Consider the following 19625-nt stretch of genomic DNA (forward strand, 5'->3'; position numbering starts at 1 on the left):
TTTGTGCAGATGTTCTTTATTCCGTGCACTTTAGTCATATGGATCTTGAACAGGCTCACCGTGGGGATCAGGGTGTCGCAGTCCTTGCAAATCAGCCCATCGACAGGATAGTGGATGGTTACCTCTGAGACGGACATTCCGTCACATACTGGCTCGACAATGACTCCTTCCATGAAGGCAGTTGCATCAGCTATTTCATCGCCAGTCTCATTTATCGCATTTTCGTCTGCACCCTGCTTCGTGTCTCGATAACTTTTGTTGTAGAAGGTTTGGGTGGTTACGCTTATCTCAACCGTAGGGTGGGCAGCCCTTACGGTGTCTTCTACAATGTTATCTATGTCATCCGTTACAGGGTGAGCCGGCCCCCTGGGAGGGGTAACCGGTCTCAGCTCCATGTAAGGCAGGAGGTAACATCTCAAGGTTGCTGTCTCGGGCTGGACCGAGATGGACCTTGTTGCGGGTTTTAAACATATACAACCTAATGACTTATCACAGCTCGCGGTTGTGGACGAGGCTGCGGGGGGGGGGGGTGGTGTTTATCCGGGACGCTCCCCAGCTGGACTGCTCCAGAGACACTGGAAAAATCATACTGGTTTTTTGAGGATTGGTCTGCATAGACCATAGCCGTCTCGTACTTCTTCTGGTCGTTTGGTCACCCAGCAGCCAGGACTGCTGGGCTTACCGGCAGGGCCAACGGGGAGGCACGACACGCACTATGCGCCAAAAATACCTCAAAACATCATAGTGGGCAACTATGCGATCTCATAAGAGAGTCATAGTTACTCCCGCCTTACTTACATGAAGGTTTTAATGGGTAGTCCCTTCTCACCAGCAGCTAAGCAATGTCTGAGTGTTTGTTGGAACGTTCTGGTGATGAGGCAATCTGCCAAATGACATTGACAGTCTGCTCAGAGAACAAGCTGGCAAGATCCACCATCTCCTTTTCCTGCAGAGTCTCGAGGACACTGTGTGCTGACCACTTTCTGATGAATTTGAGGTCAAAGGTTCTTCTGTTTGTGAATTTCTCCACGAAGGATAAGTGATACGGAATGGCCCAACTACTTGGAGCATTCTGTGGTGCTGAGCCCAGGCCCTTCCTTCGCAGCATTGAAGAAAGCAGAACCTCAATGCACAATGGCTCCTAGTGTTTGCGTACCAGCATTGGGTACATTCCCCGCCCACCTCCAATCCCCCTCACCCCACCAATCCAGGGCTTTCTGCATGGTGCATCCATGGACCCAGTCCATCTTTGACCTCTGGACGCAATGGAAGCTGGTTCGGGTGACTGCAGTTCAGGGAATGGGCAGATCTGCACCACATATACACTGAGAGCGCCTCACAACCGTTAAATTTAAGCTGGCAGCAAGGAGTTTAGAAAATCCTTTCACACTGGATGTAGGTTTTGGTGGAGTGGCCTGCAATCTTTTGTGCTAGTTTAGTTGAGTTCACCAGAATTGGGCTGATAAAACTTAAACACGTGTCAGCGGCAATTCCACACTAAAGTTGAGCATTGTGCCAAATCAAAACTGAACTTTAACATGATTGTCGACCAACAGGGAACTATTCTGGTCCATTTGACCCCAGTGAGTTTCCATATTAAGACATGGAATTGAATATACCTGCAGTTTCCCCGCTATGCAACATGTAAATGTGAAAGAATAGTGCCAGGTATCAATGTTTCAGAACTTGCATGCACAATGTGTTTGTTTGACACAGCCTGCACAAACCCTGTTTCAGTGTTCCAAGCATAGCCCCGTAACAATGGATCATAAGGACTTTAACAATGAACAAACTTGAACAGTGTAAATTACTTTTAATCGGTATTTTTAAGCAGGTGCGGTGCTTTATGACAATGCATCTTGTAGAACAAAATATTCACCCTGCAAATCAAAGGATAATGATTGAGTTTTCCTTATGGTGGAAGAAATTGCTTTAAAATGAAACCATGAGCACATCTGAGCAAATATTTTGTCACTTAATGAGTTGGTAGCAGTTGCTGCAGGGAAAAGTTACTTCTCCATTAGCTGACTGGGATATGTTGTAGCTGAGCAAGGTTCTCATCTCCTGATAGCCAGCCGATAATGGACATTATAAAATTATGGCAACACACTCTCTTGAAGTAACTTCCTTGAATAAGTGCTAAAGGAAAACAAAGATAAGAAGTACGTCTTAAATACTGTGGATGCTAGAAAAAAACAAATTTAAAAAACAGAAATTTGGCACTTTCATGGTTCATACCATACTCAAAATGTTCACTCTGTTTCTCTCTCCACAGGTGCTGCCAGACCAGCTGGGTTTCTCCAGCACTTTCTGTTTTCACTTCAGGAACACTGACAATTCTCTAATGAGATTATTTGCATTCACTTCATTTAAAAATGCAGCCAAAAATAAACATACACTCCTAGTTGATGAATAGATCACAAACTTATTTATTTGTTGGTTAATCTTTTGTCTTCAGCCCAAACCATGCCTGTGGGAAAAGCATTCAACAGCCAAAACACAAACCTCAATAAGGGCTGTTCAAACAGAGTATCAGGCGCATTAACAAATTGGTGACATTGAGATTTATGGTGCTGGTAATTGAAAAGGGGCTTACAGACTTAAATACAAAAGCATCAACTTGTATTTAATACAGTATAGAGCTTTTTTTTAACATTGGAAATTGTCCAGAGGTATTTCACAGATACCAAATCAGGCAAAGCTTGACGAGAATCTAAATGAGATAGTAGGATAGCCAACAAAAACTGTGATTAGAGTGGTGATTTAAGTTTAGGTTTGGATACAGAGATGTAAATGGAGCATATCATTTAGATATTGACTGGTTTCCCAAAAGAAGGCTAAGCCTGGTGTGGAGCACTGGGACATAATTCCAAAGTATGGATAATGATGATGTCTGATAACGTAATGATGTCTCATGATTAAGTAGAGAGAACTCGAAGGAAGCAGATTCTTTAACCTGGTGCAAAGAGAATATGTAAATGGATTAAACTGTAAATAAAGAGATCTTGTAGAAGGTACTCTAGACTCCAGCTATTACTTTGGAGACTAAAGAAAGTTAGATCCCAAATATACAACATAAGAATGAGAAGGGTACTGGATGTCAGGTAGTAGTTGCAGCAGATTCTCTGTGGATAGTGCGCTCAAATCTGAATCAGAAGATTTTGGGTTCTAGTCCTGCTCCAGCCCCTGGACAGAAGAATCAAAGCTGATACTCCCAGAACAGTGTTGAAGGTGTTTTCCATTGTTGGAGACTCTGACTTACAGTTATAATATAAAACCACATCATATTTAATTTTTTTGGGACTTACATTTGTAGAATGGTGAAAATAGTTGGATTTTCTCTTATAGGTCAATGATCAGTTTGACCACAATTTGCAGGTTTGGAGTTTTTGTATTGGAGTTTATTGATGAAAGCCTGCAAAGAACAAGCTGCCCAGCTCATGTCACCTGTTTGCAAAGTACCCCTATGGTGAATTCAGTGTGAAATCTGTTTATTCTGGGAAGGAGCAACTGAACAAACTTTACAACATTGCATTTCCTGAGCAAGTTGTGACTGCCAAGACCCCAGCGATCACTATGTATGGGTATTAACTTGGTAACACATGCAGTGCTACCAGACTGACAGGCATTAGAACATGCCGTGCTTTACTAGTTTTGCCCTGAAGAATAATCACTCTTGACCAGAGAGTGTTTCAGAGTAAACTGAATCTTTCCTTTTTAACCTGGCGTCCGTGTTTCTGTGTGTGTGTGTGTGTGTGTGTGTGTGTGTGTGTGTGTGTGTGTTTTGAGTTAGTTGGAGAGGTAATCATTTATATTTTCGTAATACAGGTTGTGTGTATTTGCAAATTCTGTATATTCATTAGTTGTTTTGTCTTAAATAATAATTTGATATGTTATTTGCTACAGAAACTTGGGCAATGGATCTTTTCGTTCTAAGTCTCTTACAAAGAAAGTATACAATGGGCCACATCCCACCCTTGGGCACCTGTCTGTATGGAGTTTGCACATTCCTCCGTGTGCTCCGGTTTCCTCCCACAGTCCAAATACATGCAGGCTAGGTGGATTGGCCATGCTAAATTGCCCGTGGTGTTCAGGCGTGTGTAGATTTGGTGGGTTATGGGGGGCTGGGTCTGGGTGGGATACTCTGAGGGTTGGTGTGGACTTGTTGGGCTGAAGGGCCTTTTTCCACACTGCAGGGATTCTATGATAATGTATCTTGGGTAAAATATTTTTAAAATTATGCCGTAGCCCATGGAGGAGTGGGACTAGAGTAAGATGGTATTCCCCTTCCGTCTCAATCAGAACAAATGAGATATTAAACTGAGACACAGGAGGATGTGCACAATCTTTAACGGTGCTGGTTTGAAGATTAACTGAGATAATCCTTGTGTCTTGGTTTATATTTACCCATCGAAGAACACCACAAAAACAGCCCATCTGGTCATTTCCACACAGCAATGTGGGGTCTTATTGGCACAAATTAACAACTGTTTCTTCCTACATTATAACATCGACTACATTTCAAAAGTACTTCCCTGGCTCTCTGTTGGACTGGGAGGTGCTGTGGCCATCAAAGGCACTGTAGAAAGGCAAGTTGCATTGAGGATGATAATGAAAGCAGACTTCATAGGCAACGTGAAGGGTAGAATTCAAGGAGGATCCCGTGGCCCCGAATCGATATCCCAGCCAACAGTTCATACCGTTTCATTTCTACTGACTAATTCTGGGTGTCTCTGTACATGTAAAAACAAGAGTTTGACCATCAGTCAAAGACCAATATTCCTCCAAAAGATTCAGCTGTCATTGTAGCAGCAGGTTTAATGGTGACCATGAAAGATTTTGGTTTTATTTCTTTTTGGGGATATTTAAAATCATCTGGTCTTCAGCTATTTTTAAGATTATTTGAAAATTTTGTTGTGTTTGTGTAAAATTTGAATCAAAAGGGGTGAAGATGGTTTGTATTATGGTGGCTTTATAGCTGGGAGTGCAATCAGTTAGAGCCATTAACTTGTTTTTGGTTCAGGATTAACAATGATTGATTTTGATTTGGTAAACTGTTGTGATTGGAGCCGGGTGGATCTCATTGACTGAAATCCTTGATTGGGGTTGTCAATCTGGGCCAATCCGGAAGCCCTGACTGACCAATATAAACAGGGGCTTGGCCTGGCTCTGCTCCTAGACCTCCACAAGCTGGTTGTTAACAGGTCCAGGCATTGGGTGGAGAGGGTTGTCATGGTCGCCTGCCTGCCTGCCTGCCTGCCTGCCTGCCTGCCTTGGCTACCTCTGCCCTGGTGTGTCCCTAGAGAAGGAGCAGGTAGTGTGTCCTAGTGCTCTTGAAGACCTTTGGGAGGGGTGGGCACTGTGGGGTGTGGAGTGCTTCATTGCCCCCTGCAAACTCTATTTTGATTTGATCTGTACCCTTTCCCCCCCTCAGTTTTTCTCTCACATAAGCATTGCCCCTACAGGTGCTCTGCTTGATACTGATGCTTTGGTCACGTGGGTGATTTTCCTGGTGGTGGTGTGTTAATACAGTTATTTGCACACCTGGTGTTTTTTTTATTGTGTCTCACACCTGCATACACACAAGGGTGCTGGGGAAGATAAGGACTATTGCTGGATGGCAGTAGTGTAGGGAACAACAAAGGGAAAAGCAAAACAAAAAGGGGGCAAAATGACAGGGGAACTAGAATCTCCTCAATTCAGGGGACTGACTCTGAGCTGGTTTTAAAGAAGAAAAGGGTGAACGAATGAAGAGTTGATCCTGCAGAAAGTGAGGCTCAAGGATTAATAATGGAAGATAAGGAAATGGCAGATGAATTGAACAGGTATTTATCATCAATCTTCAGTACAGAAGACACATAACTTCCTGGAAGCAGCAATGAATCAGGAAATGAAAGCGAGTTTGGGAAAATAACAACCACCAGAGAAGTGATGCTCAGTTAAATAGCTGGAGCTGTTGGCTGACAAGTGCCCAGGTCCTGATAGACACCACCCAGGATTTAAAAGAAGTGGCTAGTGTTACTATTCAACAAGTCAGATCCCACAAAGAATCCTGGTCTTTTTCCTTATTTTACTGCAGTGGCCATTCACTGAAACATATACCCACAAAGCTGCGAGAAGGGTCCCAACCTGAAATGTCAAGCTTTCCTGTTCCACTGATGCTGCTTGGCCTGCTGTGTTCATCCAGCTTCACACTGTGTAACTCCGGTTTTTGAGGCGCTTCAGAGGAATGTCCAGCCTCTGACTGAACTGATTAAATCACTTATAGAATGGCTGTCAATGTTGGTTGTCAAGATTTTGTTTCTACAGTTACCACAATACGTTTAGACATTGCGCCTTTAATCATACTCTTTACTTGATCTTTTATTTAGATTTTAATTCCCTAAGCTGACTATATACATTTCTACACTCAGTGCACAATGGCCTAGTTTCAACTTTGCAACTCTGCTTATCTCTACCCTCAAGCAGAAGTCTCCATTGTCAAGAAAATCTGTTATCTGATTGCACACTCAACTGATAATCAAAGACACTGTGCAGAAGCATTTCCTGTCAAGTTCAGTCTTCTAATTTTGAAATTTGGCTCATGTTAGGAGTACTTTTGTTAAGAGTGGCTAAAGCATCTCGCTCTCTAATAGCACATTGCATTCCTCAAGAGAAAATGATCACCAATACTAACAAGTTACTAGCTCTGCGTTAGGTATAAAAAGTTCTTAAAAATATTTTTCTTCAGTGCATTTTCACGGTTTCGATCATGGCAATCTTTCACTGCTTGGTGGCCCAGAAAGTATTTCCAGCAGCACAGGTTACTACGGTGGTTCAAGAATGTTTCTGGCCTTGATGTACAGTCACAGCTCGAGTGGATGTTTTCTATAGAGAGATGTGTTTTTGCATACTGACAAGTTCCAGTCATGCTTCAGGGCATGAAAGCAACGGAGCATAAGATGAACTAAGTGCTAGAGTAGATAAGATTTATTGCAGGAGTGTCAGAAAAAGCAATCTAGCAATGTCAAAAAAATTAATAAAGAAGATTGTTGCATTTTCAGGCTGATGGTATAAATCATCTTCCTTTAAATGCATATGTTTCTTGAGATTGACAGAATCTAATTTTCTATAAATGTTGAGTTTAATTTGAATGGGTGGTATTTTCAGTGTGCCCTAGGCTCCAAATGAAAAGCATCAATTTAAGATTTTCTTTATAACAGTGTAACAATTCTTTATATTTTTGGTGCATAGTTGCAATTGCTGTGGTGCAATATTGAACAGCGACGAGAACTCGAAGTAAAGGTTAATGTTAATGATCCGAGCTAATGCATCCCAACTTTTTGAGAAAGTGGTGGCTCCTTTTCCAGTCACCCGAAGTGACCATTCTTCTCAGAGACAAAGTTCACAGCACCTGTGAAGTAAAAAATCAGTTAACCCCAGTGTCAAAATCAGAGCAAACCCTTTCTCAGAACCCGGACCCGAAACATTAACTCTGATTTTTCCTTCACAGATGCTGCCAGACCTGCTGATCTTTTCCAGTAATTTCTGTTTTTGTTCCTGATTTACAGCATCCGTAGTTCTTTTCGGTTTTTATTCTTCACAGGGATACTAGGTAAGTATTAGACATCTATTTGTTATTGGGGTCAATTATGGTTAAACTCAATGCTATTCCCATCCAAAGTTCACACAAGAGTTAACGACTGAAACATAGTTATGGATAAGAAGGACTGATCATTTCACTTTTTCCGAACTTGGAACATTACAGCAGTTATCCAAGTTGATATCGGCTAACTCAGCACAAGGGATCAAACGTGTAAGCCTGGTTTTTAAATAAAAATGTTCTTGGGATGGAAGGCTAGGCCAACATTTACTACCCATCCCTTACTGCTCTCAGGAAAGTAGGGGCAAGCTTGAACCACTTACCTTTAGTGCATCTTTCTGTAACTTTAAACAACTGGGCTCTTGCTACTTCTGTGTTAAGAGTCAATCACATTGCTATGGGTCTGCAGTGATCTATAGGCCAGATTTGTTCAGGGATTCCTTCCTTGTGAACATTAGAGAACCTGTTAAGTTATTACAGCAGTTTTATGATTGTTACTAATTTTATTTCAGATTTATTAATTAATTGAATTTAAGTTCCCCAGTCACTGTTATAGGATTTGGATCATCAGTCCAGGTTTTTCCATTACTAATCCAGTTACAGTAGCATTGTGCTTCCATCCACCTTCAATCAAAAAGGCACCGTTATTGAAAGCAGGAGCTGGAGGATTTCCTCCCTTCACTGTTGCCAGTCAGCTCATAAATCTGTTTTAAAAACTACATTTACAAATTAAGTGTCCAGAGCATATACTCCTACATTTGGAATGCATGGCATAAAAGTGCCATGGAAGCCAATTTCAGAGCAACTTTTAAAAAGAAATTGAATGTTTATATAAAAAGGGAGAAAATGCATTGCATTGCAGAAAGATTGGGGAAGAGGGATTTGATGGCAGGTGTTTTAGAGACTGCAACAGACATGCTGCATGATTGTATGATTTACTTACAATTTTTCTGCAAAATGTGAGAAGGAGAAATCATGCCTAACAGAATTTTATTTCTTAACTTCTTAATTTCCTCTACAAAATAACGGTACACAGTAAAGAGCATCTAACTGAATGCAATAAAAAATGAAGACTGTTATGCTATTTTAGGCTTAGTTATGTTTGTGTGCATATTTATAAAATGAGGAACTGATTTCAGAAGCACTGAATAGTTACAATGGAGAAACAAGTATTTTGGTCCATCATGTCTGCACTGGCTCTCCAAATGACCATTATGAGTTAGTGCTATTTTCCTGCATTTTCTCATGATTCTGCACATTGTTTATATCCAATTAATCATCTGGTGCCCTTCTGAATGCCCCCACTGAACCTGCCTCAGCCACACCACCAGGCAAAGCATCCCAGACCCCAACTACTCACTGTCTGAAAAAAATTTTATCTCACATTTGCTTATTTTGCAAACTGCTTTAAATCTGTACCCAGTAATAAAGATTATGACGTCGCCTCTTTCTATCAGCTTACCTATCTGCTAGTATCATGTCATATGATATCGGCTGTTGGTCTAGTTAATATTTCCAAAGAGAAACAATTTTACTTACGTAACTGATTCAGATGCAAAATTCTGGAATTCCCTTCCCAAAGGCAATTCCCTCCTTACAAATCTTAAACTGTTGCAGTCCACATACTGTAGGGAGGGAATTGCCATTGGGAAGGGAATTCCAGGATTTTGGATCTGAATCAGTTACATAAATGAAATTGTCTCTCTTTGGAAATATTAACTAGACCAACAGCTGACATCTATGACATGATACCAGCAGCTTGCTGTTACTGTCTCAAGGACAAAAAGGGATGGGCAACAGTTACTGGCCCAACCAGCAACGCCCACATTGTGGATCAAAAAATTTTACTCAGGATGTCCTCAAATTCTTCACGGCAAATTCATTACTTTTGACAGGTAATCAATGTTGCTTTGTGGCCAAACATTTCAAGATCTGATAACAGCTGGGCAATATATTGATTTGGTTTGATGTGTTTGTCGAAAGAGAAACATTGCCCATGTAACTTTCCCTTCTCCTGTTCAGGCAGTGCCTTAAGATCTTTTTATGTTCATCCAATTAAACTAATGGAGTCTCCGTTTAAAACCCCATCCTGGAGAAGGGTACTATTGGCAGTGTAGCACCTCCACAATCTTATAGTGAAGTTGCAACCTTGACAACAAGCTCAAATTGTGACGTGGAATTCTAAAGCTGGAGATCGACCATTGAATCAAGCTGACAATAATTATAATAGTTTACCTCGCCTGACCTCAGAAGAACAACGCTGTGTAAACGTTGCAGTTGTGTGAATTCAACCTTCATGGTGGTGAGAAATGGATAGTAACAAGCTGTTTACCTGTTCTGCATGCTATCTAATTTTCCCCACCTAAAAATTTGCGTCTCCTTTCCACCACTTTAAAACTGCACCAGAATTAATATTGGTCTATATGTGCAGTGTTGAAAGCAGGGAGCCCAAAGATAACAAATTCCTCTTCATTTTTCTTGATGGATGTTCTTTTTATGTCACTGCAAACAGGAAATGTGGCTGGAGACACTCTGCATCTCATCTTTGGCCCCACATGAAATTCTGACGCTTAACTATTAAAGATGGGATTACACAAAAACCTTTGATGTCTTTTCGATACTGTTACAAAATCCAGAACTGAGTAAGCACAGAAAACGTGCTGAAAATATTCATAGAGTCACAGAGTCATGGAGCCATCCAGGATGGAAACAGATCCTTTGGTCCAACTGGTCTACGTCGGCCAAGTTTCCCAAACCAAACTAATCCCACCTATCTGCGCTTGGCCCTTGTCCCTCCAAACATTCCTTATTCATGTACTTATCTAAATTTCATTAAAACATTGTAACTGTGTCTGCATCCACCACTTATTCTAGCAGCTTATTCCGCACACAAACCATTCTCTGTGTAAAAACATTGCCCCCCAAATCGTTTTACATTTTTCTCTTCTCACCTTAAAAATATGTCCCATAGTTTTGATTGCCCCTACCCTAGGGATGAGACTCTTGCAATTCACCTTATCTACGCCCCTCATGATTTTATAAACCTCTATAAGTCACCCCTCAACCTCTATGCTTCGGTGAAAGAAGTCCCAGCCTATCCAGCCTCTCCCTATAACTCAAACCTTCCATTCCCAACAACATCCTGGTAAATCTTTTACTGAACCTTCTCCAATTTTATAATATTATTCTAATAGCAGGGTGACCGGAACTGTACACATACTCCAGAAGAGGCCTCATCTGTACAACCTCAACATGATGCCCAACTCTTATAGTTAAAAGTCTGAACAGTGAAGGCAAGCCTTCTTAACCTGTCCAAATGTGATGCAAATTTCAAAGAATTATGTACCTAAATCACTAGGTCTCTCTGTTCTACAGCATTAACCATTAATTGTATAAGTTCTGCCCTTGTTTGTTGTATCAAAATGCAATACCTTGCATTTATCCAAATTAAGCTCCACCTGCCAGCCCTTAGCCCATTGACCCAATTGATCAAGATCTCTTTGTAATCTTAGATAACCTTCTTCACTATCTCCTACATCACCGATTTTGGTGCCATCCCCAAACATAGTAACCATGTCTCCTAAAGTCTTACCCAAATCGTTTATATAAATGACAAACAAATGATCCTTGTGGCACACTGCTGATCTCAGGCCTCCAATCCAAAAAACAACCTTCCACCATAACCCTCTGTTGCCTACTGTCAAGCCATTTTTGTATCCAATTGGCAAACTCTCCCTGAATCCCATGTGATCTAACCTTACTCATTAGTCTACCGTGCCATATAGCGTACTCAGGAAATGTGGAAATAATTTCAGAAGCAGAAATATAGTTAATGTTTTCTTTTCTTGGCATTAACTTTTCATTAGAATTTCAATGAATTTCATTCACTTTTAATAGAACTGAACCGACACGTGGAAGCACTGATGTTTCTGCATTATTTATAAACCACTTGCTGGGAAGGAATACTTAGGAAAATATTTTGCCAAACGAGGTGGTGCTGTTGTGTGGAGGCAATAATTCAAATGTTGCAACTGGCACGAACAAAGTCGCTGATGATATGGATTTATTAAAGGTGACAAGAATTATTGGTTAAAAGTGGATCATATGTGACTGAAGGTTTCAGAAACAGAAAGGGATGCAACAAGGACAATAGTTAGCACCATGTTGGACTTGCTAAATCTGTATTTTAAAAGCAAATGGGGACAGGTTAAAGATATATAGTAGACACTGGATATGGAAATAATAACCAAAAATATTAAAAGTTTCACAGCTAGATTTAAAAAAAAAGATATTTCCAAGATATATTTAGGTAAACAGATAATTTTCTTTCAACCAACATTGTAATGCTATGGAATTTTGAAATAATTCTGTATTTCACTTTAAGGACTGCAAATCTAACAGTAATTCAGAGATAATGGGAACTGCAGATGCTGGAGAATCCAAGATAATGAAATGTGAGGCTGGATGAACACAGCAGGCCCAGCAGCATCTCAGGAGCACAAAAGCTGACGTTTCGGGCCTAGACCCTTCATCAGAGAGGGGTCTAGGCCCGAAACATCAGCTTTTGTGCTCCTGAGATGCTGCTGGGCCTGCTGTGTTCATCCAGCCTCACATTTCATTAACAGTAATTCAGATACTGTTTAAAAGACCATGATAAATTATGTAAATAATTTACCTGCTAGCCTCACCAAACCCATCATTTGAAACATGCTCCATGAATCACATTTTACAATACTCCTGATGTGATTGTACATCTGCCTCAATGAACATTGAATGTTGGCCTCACACATCTGCAAGCTGACCAATCATTCTCAAAGGACCTGTTGGCTGCAACACCCAAACAATGAGGTGTAAAGTTGCTTGTTTCTCAAAGGATTATCTGGTGATCTAAACTGCTGCACATCCACACCCAGCCAAACGACATTAATATTATGCAAGGCCACCATGTTTCAGTGTGTCCATCTGAATGGCTGTTTACCATATGCTGCCAATGAGCCACCACAGTGACCAATCTCCCCTATTTTTTTTTATCCAGCATCAGAAGCCACAGTGCAGAGATGGCTCTGCAGAAGATTCTACCAGAGATGCACACTCTGCTCATTATATGGCAGATCAGACTAAAATCAGTTGCTCATAATATGGAGCATTAATGGCTCAATGATAAAATGCATGCAGGTACATCGGAAAACTGTGTACCGTAAGGTAAGGAACTTTATTATAAAAACATAGGATCTGAATCAAAAACAGAAATTGCTGCAGAAACTCAGCATGTCTGACAATATCTGTGAAGAGAAAACAGAGTCAGCATTTCATGTGATGTGAAGAAGTGACCCTTCTTCAGAACTAAAGCTTAGATGAAAGCACGTTGGAAAAAAGTGGGCAGAGGCTTGTAGTGCCAGGCTTTCAGCCATTCTCTTGTTAGGGGAAGTGATCTTTCCCCAATAATGTTGCTTGTTTTGGTTCTTTCTTACCTTGTTGAGACATCCATATAACTTCTTAGTGTTAATGGCAGATTAGCACCGAGCTATCAAGCCAGCTCCATAAACCTGTATCTGGGAGTTTATTAAAACTGTTCCATATTTTCACCTGATTTATAAAACTTCAACCTTGCTGTTACTGCTTTCTTTCCTGTTCTTCCCTGTCTCGGCTAGAGGCTTCAAGTCAAACATTTGGAATGTAATAATTTTGGTATGTCCATAATACAGGCCAATTAGTTTCCCCGACAGGACTTCCTTCGGTCTGATTATTTTTCAGAGGACAAAGAAACTAGCAATGTGGCATTGCAGCAGGCCATCACTCTAATCGGGAGGCAAGTTATGTCTACCAGCTAGTGGCCGCCTTGTTATATTTACAGGTAAACATAGATTTAATCAGCAGTGACCAGCACAGATCTACAAGTGGAATGACAACTAAGATCAAAGAAACCCAAAAGAAAGAAAAAAATCAGTGGTACAGCAGGAGCCACAATAAGAGCAAAGAAGAAGAGATGTCATCTATGAACAAAATATCAGATAATAAAGGCCAGAGATAATGGGAACTGCAGATGCTGGAGATTCCAAGATAATAAAATGTGAGGCTGGATGAACACAGCAGGCCAAGCAGCATCTCAGGAGCGCAAAAGCTGACGTTTCGGGCCTAGACCCTTCATCAGAGAGGGGTCTAGGCCTGAAACGTCAGCTTTTGTGCTCCTGAGATGCTGCTTGGCCTGCTGTGTTCATCCAGCCTCACATTTTATTATCAGATAATAAAGACTACGCAGTTTGAGACAGAACCATATATGACAGAGCATCATAAAGGCAGACCAAGTCAAGTAACTTCTGACCAACAAACTACGATTCTTCCAAGTCTGAAGAGAACACGTTTGGGGATCATAGTGAAGCCTCCACACATGATCTCAATTTCTAAAGGCAAGGTCATGGGAGAGATGAGATAAATGTAGATGTTTAAACTAATATATGTGAATAAAGGTTTGAGGGAAGAAGTGCTTTACCGCTGGGGAACGTTGTATATGGGACTGAAGGTGTTAATCCTTGCTTGCATGCTGTAAGCAGCACACACTATGATGATGGCACAGGGACTTGGTCAACAAAGGAGCTGGTAAGAGACAGCTCTGAGGCTGTTGTGCTCCTAATTGCTTCTATCCTAGAGTAGGTTATATGTTAATCTGGAATTAATGCAGTAAAATTCATGTTGTTTGTTCAACAACATTCTGCTAGTTAGACCAGCATTGCACTATCCTCATTGTTGTGGACTACTTCAGGCCTGAAGGAATGCAACATTTTCTTTGCTGTTCCCTTTAGCTTATCAACTATCATAAAAGCCCATCCAGTTCACTAATTTCCTTTAGAGAAGGAAACCTGCCATCCTTACCTGGTCTGGCCTACATGTGACTCGAGACTCTCAGCAACGTAGTTGACTCTCAACAGCCCTCTGGCAATTAGGGATGGACAGAAAGTGTAGGCCTAGTCATCAACTTCTACATTGAGTGAACGAATAGAAAAAAATCCAAAAGCATCCTCTTCCTTGAGGATTTTTGTTCGTTATTTCCCCAGCCAAGATCTCTATTGAATAGAGACAAAATATTGTAACTTTATAGGCCTGCATCTACGTATGGCTTTGCTAATGCTTAATAAGCATCAATACTCTAACCCTGGGAGTACATTCAATGGAACAGTGTACAATCCAAAATTTTGCCTGCCTTACATCCTAATATATTTGGAATGGGATTTGCCTAAAAACTTTGACACTGCCAGAGTTGAGCTGGACGTCCTGGTGACATGTCAAGCTTAGTTTCAGCCATGCTTCCAGGGAATCTACAGCATCAGAGCAGCTGTGAGGACATTACAGAATTTGGTTCAATTTGACTTTCCGTCTTTCTTTCAACTCTGGTTATTTAAAGATGTTCAATACTATCTAGTTCTCCTTCACTTGTAAACTTGTTTTACCAAGTATTTGACTGCGGGATTTTGCAGAATTAGAAGTGACAGCAACAGCAGATGATTGCAATGAATTTCACATTGAATTGAAATTTTAATTGTCTCAAAAGAAGAATGTGCAAACACAATTAACAAGAAACTCATTAACATTGAAGCTCATCTAATATCATTGATATTTCTCTTTCTGTTGAGGGGCTATGAGTGAACAATTCTTTTCAAGACTCTAATGTATGACCCTTTATGCGAATGGTATGACAAACTATCAGAAAAGCTTAGAACGTCAATTCTCTACACGGGTAGAAAGCTGAAACTTGAGATTTTCTGTTTAAGGTTCTATGATCTGGGAACAATAACATCTTCTCAGCAACAAGAGATGAAGGATGAAAATATGAATCGTTGGTAAAATGTTTCAGGCATCCCTCATGATCAGCTGCAGAGCTGAACAACAAATTCCAGGGAGCATCTCTTTGAGAAAACTGCGTAGAATTTGAGTTTGTCTCACAGCTAGATATCAGGAAAAATGAGCATCTTTAGTAAAATATTGGAAAATGGGAAAGCTGTAAATATGTACAGACATGGTTAATTTTCATGATTGCTTGAAACAATAATGTACTGAACACTGTGCTGAAAATTGCTACTAAACTATAATAGCCCTTGGAGGACTGTTCAAATTGTGCACATACATTTAGAAGATTATATGCAAATTCTGTTCTTAGGAGCCAAGGAAATAATCAAGGAACTAGACACGATGGCAGCATTCACTCTCTGCTATGAATAATCCTTTCTTCTCTGCACCATTGTTACCAACATGTAAGGGTCAACATGAAAATAATTGCAAAAGCTACGGATGCAGAAAAGATGGGAATAAAAAGGTTAAACAGTTAATTTAGAAAATCCAGTCTTAAAAATGTTAGTGTTCTGAATAAAAATTGGGAAGGTAAATGGAAGGATGGTGGGAGTGGAGCTTTATCTAGAAAATCTCAACATACAAGGAATTTCTGCCAGTGAGCACTTCCATCATAATTTCAGGAAGAGATGAACTCTTCAAACAAAAAGTCAAATCACATTTCAATACTTTCCAGAACACCCAGACGATAAGAATAAAGAAACATCACATTGAAAAGGGATTTGTTTTTCTGCAGTAAGGAGCTTGCAAATTCATAAATGCACTTCAGGGATCTACTGTAAATTTATGTTTGCAATATTGAAGATTTTTATCATGTGTTCAATGATGTGCAGCCACATATAATGCATCGCTGAACTTAATTTACAAACCGTGGGATCTTCGGTAATGAATTCCCTGTGCAACTTTTCCAGTGCCAAGCTTAATAATTCAAAAGTTGCTTGAGCTCAGGCAACTTACAGCAGATTGAAAATCATCCACAGTTTTTCCACTTGCCTGACTGTATAAATGCACGCAAGAAGATATGTGTCACATGCAGTCTGATCTTCTTGCCTATTGTGGCTCAGTGCTGGGAAAACAATATCAAACTAAATCTAAAGCCTGTCAGAGCCACGTAAGATCAACACAATTGTGATGGTTTTACATGCACCTTTGGTGAGATCCTGTCAGCACATTCTCAACAAAAGCCACTCAGTTTCAGAACAGGATATAAATCTAGGAAGATGTCTTGATCGCTGATTTGGCCACTTGCCAGTGACAAAAATCACTGCAAAATTACAATTGATTGCTCCATTGTCCAACTCGAACATCTTGGATACTTTGGATGCTCAATGGACTACAGCAAGTCTTATTAATGTAAATCCTTGTAAATGTTCCACCACATTCTTTGAGCCAAAGATGATACTGCAAATTTGCTTCATTCCGATTTGTACATGTTACTGCCTGAAGAAGAGACGTTCAAAGAAAGAATGAAAATGTTATTAATGTTTCACTTTGTGGTAGTGTTGCAGGGTACAGGCCTCCTCTACTGCCTAAAGAGTTTGGCAAAGCATGTGGGCCAGTTGGTAAAGCAAGGACTTGTTAAAATGGGCTTGATTGTACTTTTGGGGAGTTTGCCTAATTTTGCAAGTAGGTCATCAGGCCATAAGACGTTCATGCAGAAGTATTTTATTTGCCCCATCAAGTCCGCTCCTCTATTCAATGAGATTGTAGCTGATCTGATAATCCTGAAAGCTAGTTTTCTGCCTCACCCCATAACCTCACTAATCAAAAATCTGTTTATCTCAGCCTTGAACATACAAAATGACCCAGCCCCAACAGCCCTCAGCAGTAAAACATGCCGCAGATTCGACACCCTCTAAGGGCAAAAAAAATCCTCCTCACCCCAAAGCTACCAACGAGTAAATAACTCAAACTGTACCCGTAAGAAAATCTCTCCACAGGACAGCCTACATTGCTAGGATATCTTTCCTTAGATAGGGGACCAAAACTGTTCACAATATTCCAGGTGTGGTTTGACTGGCACTGAAATAACCCCACAGAGGCCAGTACCTCATCACCAAGTCACCTTTTATTCACATGTGCTTGACATTGTTCTGGATTCCTTAGAGCCAGCTCTCAGATTGAACAATAACTCTGATACTCCTGTTTATACCTGTCAGCCAGGACTCCAGATTGGACCAGGACCAGAACAGCCCCAGTCAGGGAACTCATGTTCTATGAGGTCTACCTGGCTACCTCATTACAATCACTACAGGGAGCTTGCATAGTTTTAGCAATGTCTGTGTTTATATTAAATTCCCTTTGAAATAAAAATCGAGTTCATTTTCCTATTAACTGTTGAACTTGGAAGCAAATGTTTTTGTGATTCATGGATGAGATCTCCTACATCCCTCTGTTTTCTGCAGTATTTCCCCATTTAAATAATAATAATCAAATTGTATTTTAGTGGGTAAACTGAGACAGTACTATAGGCAAACAAGGGTCTCATTCAACATAAGCAGGCCCTTCATTTTTTTTAACAAGGCGTTTGCCCAAATTATTTTATTTTCGAGTTGTATGAATCCTGGGGCCTGGTCTGCTCAGGAAACCTCTCCCCAGATAGGCCCCTGTTCCTGTCATTCAGAAATACCTGATGTAACTGGTCATCGTCATTGGCAACATATTGCTTTATGCGCACACAGGTCTATTGTGCAAAATATGGCAAGCAGACAAAAGTTGTTTTGATAGGGATGCTCAATTGGCCCATGGCATTATTATGTATGACTACTTATATTAAAATATGGTTTATGCATGACTATAGACAAGTCATGCCAGGGGTTGTTGGGTCCAGGGAATCAGACCAGTGATGGAGATTGTCCAGTCCAAGGGATTCAGTTCATAGACAGGGTGTGATGTTTTCAGGGGTGGGTGGAGTGTTAGGTCAACAGTGTGGGACGCCAGCTCCACGGGTCAGACAGTGGTTGTTGGGTGGGGGAAAGGATGTGGCTCTTGCTGAGTCATGGGGATGGGGGTCAGGCTGATGGTTTCTGGGAGGTAGGGGTGGGATGTTACTGTCAGGGGTCGGTGTGTAATGGGATCAGCGGGCTGTAGTATTGTGGGAAGTGAGGGGGTGTTGGGATTGTGAATAGTGAGTAGGGCATTCTGTGTGATCATTACCCAGGACTTAGAGTAGGTTTTTAACCCTTCAGCCTTTCCTGAGTAATTGAGTCAGAACCCTCTTAATTCTCTGAGCTGACTTTTCTGGAAGTTTCCAGATGCAGAAATTGCCTTTGGAATATTCAATTTCTTGGGTAATTCCTGCTGCATCTGGGATTCCTCAGCATCCTAATGTATTACTCCAGTCTCCATTCCTTCAGCGACCCTCTAGCTACCAAAATATTTGGGTCCTAATGTTTGGAAGTACCAGTTGTCTGAAAATCTTTTTGAGCAGATCCAACATTTCCTTGACAACATCATTTCATGACAACATCAACTTCATTTTAGGACAGTGCCTTGGGAACAGAAACTGACGCAGTTTTTGGGTAATGTTTTCATGTTTCAGGAAAATACTTATATCTATGGCGTTTTCCATTTCACACACTGTCAGCTAGACTTTCGAATCGATGAACATGCTCTGAATTGTGGAGGGAAGCCATTAGGAAAACCACATGAGGTAAAAAAAAAGCAATACAAATGGTGCTGTCCTGTTGACAAAATGTGCTCAGTTCCAGCTCAGTATTACCTGCACTTCTGTCAATCCATTCCACTGCAGTCACTGCTCACACCGGGGAGGAGAAACACAGACTGAGTGGCCACTTTGCAGAACCCCTGTGCTCTGTCCACAAAAATGACCCCAAGCGTTCTGAAGAAGGGTCACCCAAAACTCCGATTTCTTTTCACAGATACTGCCAGACTAGCTGACCTTTTCCAGCAATTTCTGTTTTTGATCCCGAGTTTCCAATTGCCTGCCACTCCAACACACCACCATGTCCCTGCACAAATATTTTGGTCTCAGGCTTGCTGCAGTGCTCTAATGAAGCTCAGTGCAAGCTGGAAGAATACAGCATCTCATTTTCCGCTTGGGGACACTACAGCCCTCTGGTCTCAATATCGAGTTCAATCTCATGTCCTTTACCCACTCCCACAACTCGAGATCCTGTCATGACATGGGCTACTTTCAGTACAGCCAATCATTCTCACTTACATACCGTCTCCATTATCC

This window comes from Stegostoma tigrinum, chromosome 33 (assembly GCF_030684315.1).
Source record: "Stegostoma tigrinum isolate sSteTig4 chromosome 33, sSteTig4.hap1, whole genome shotgun sequence".
In the NCBI taxonomy this organism is placed as follows: domain Eukaryota; kingdom Metazoa; phylum Chordata; class Chondrichthyes; order Orectolobiformes; family Stegostomatidae; genus Stegostoma; species Stegostoma tigrinum.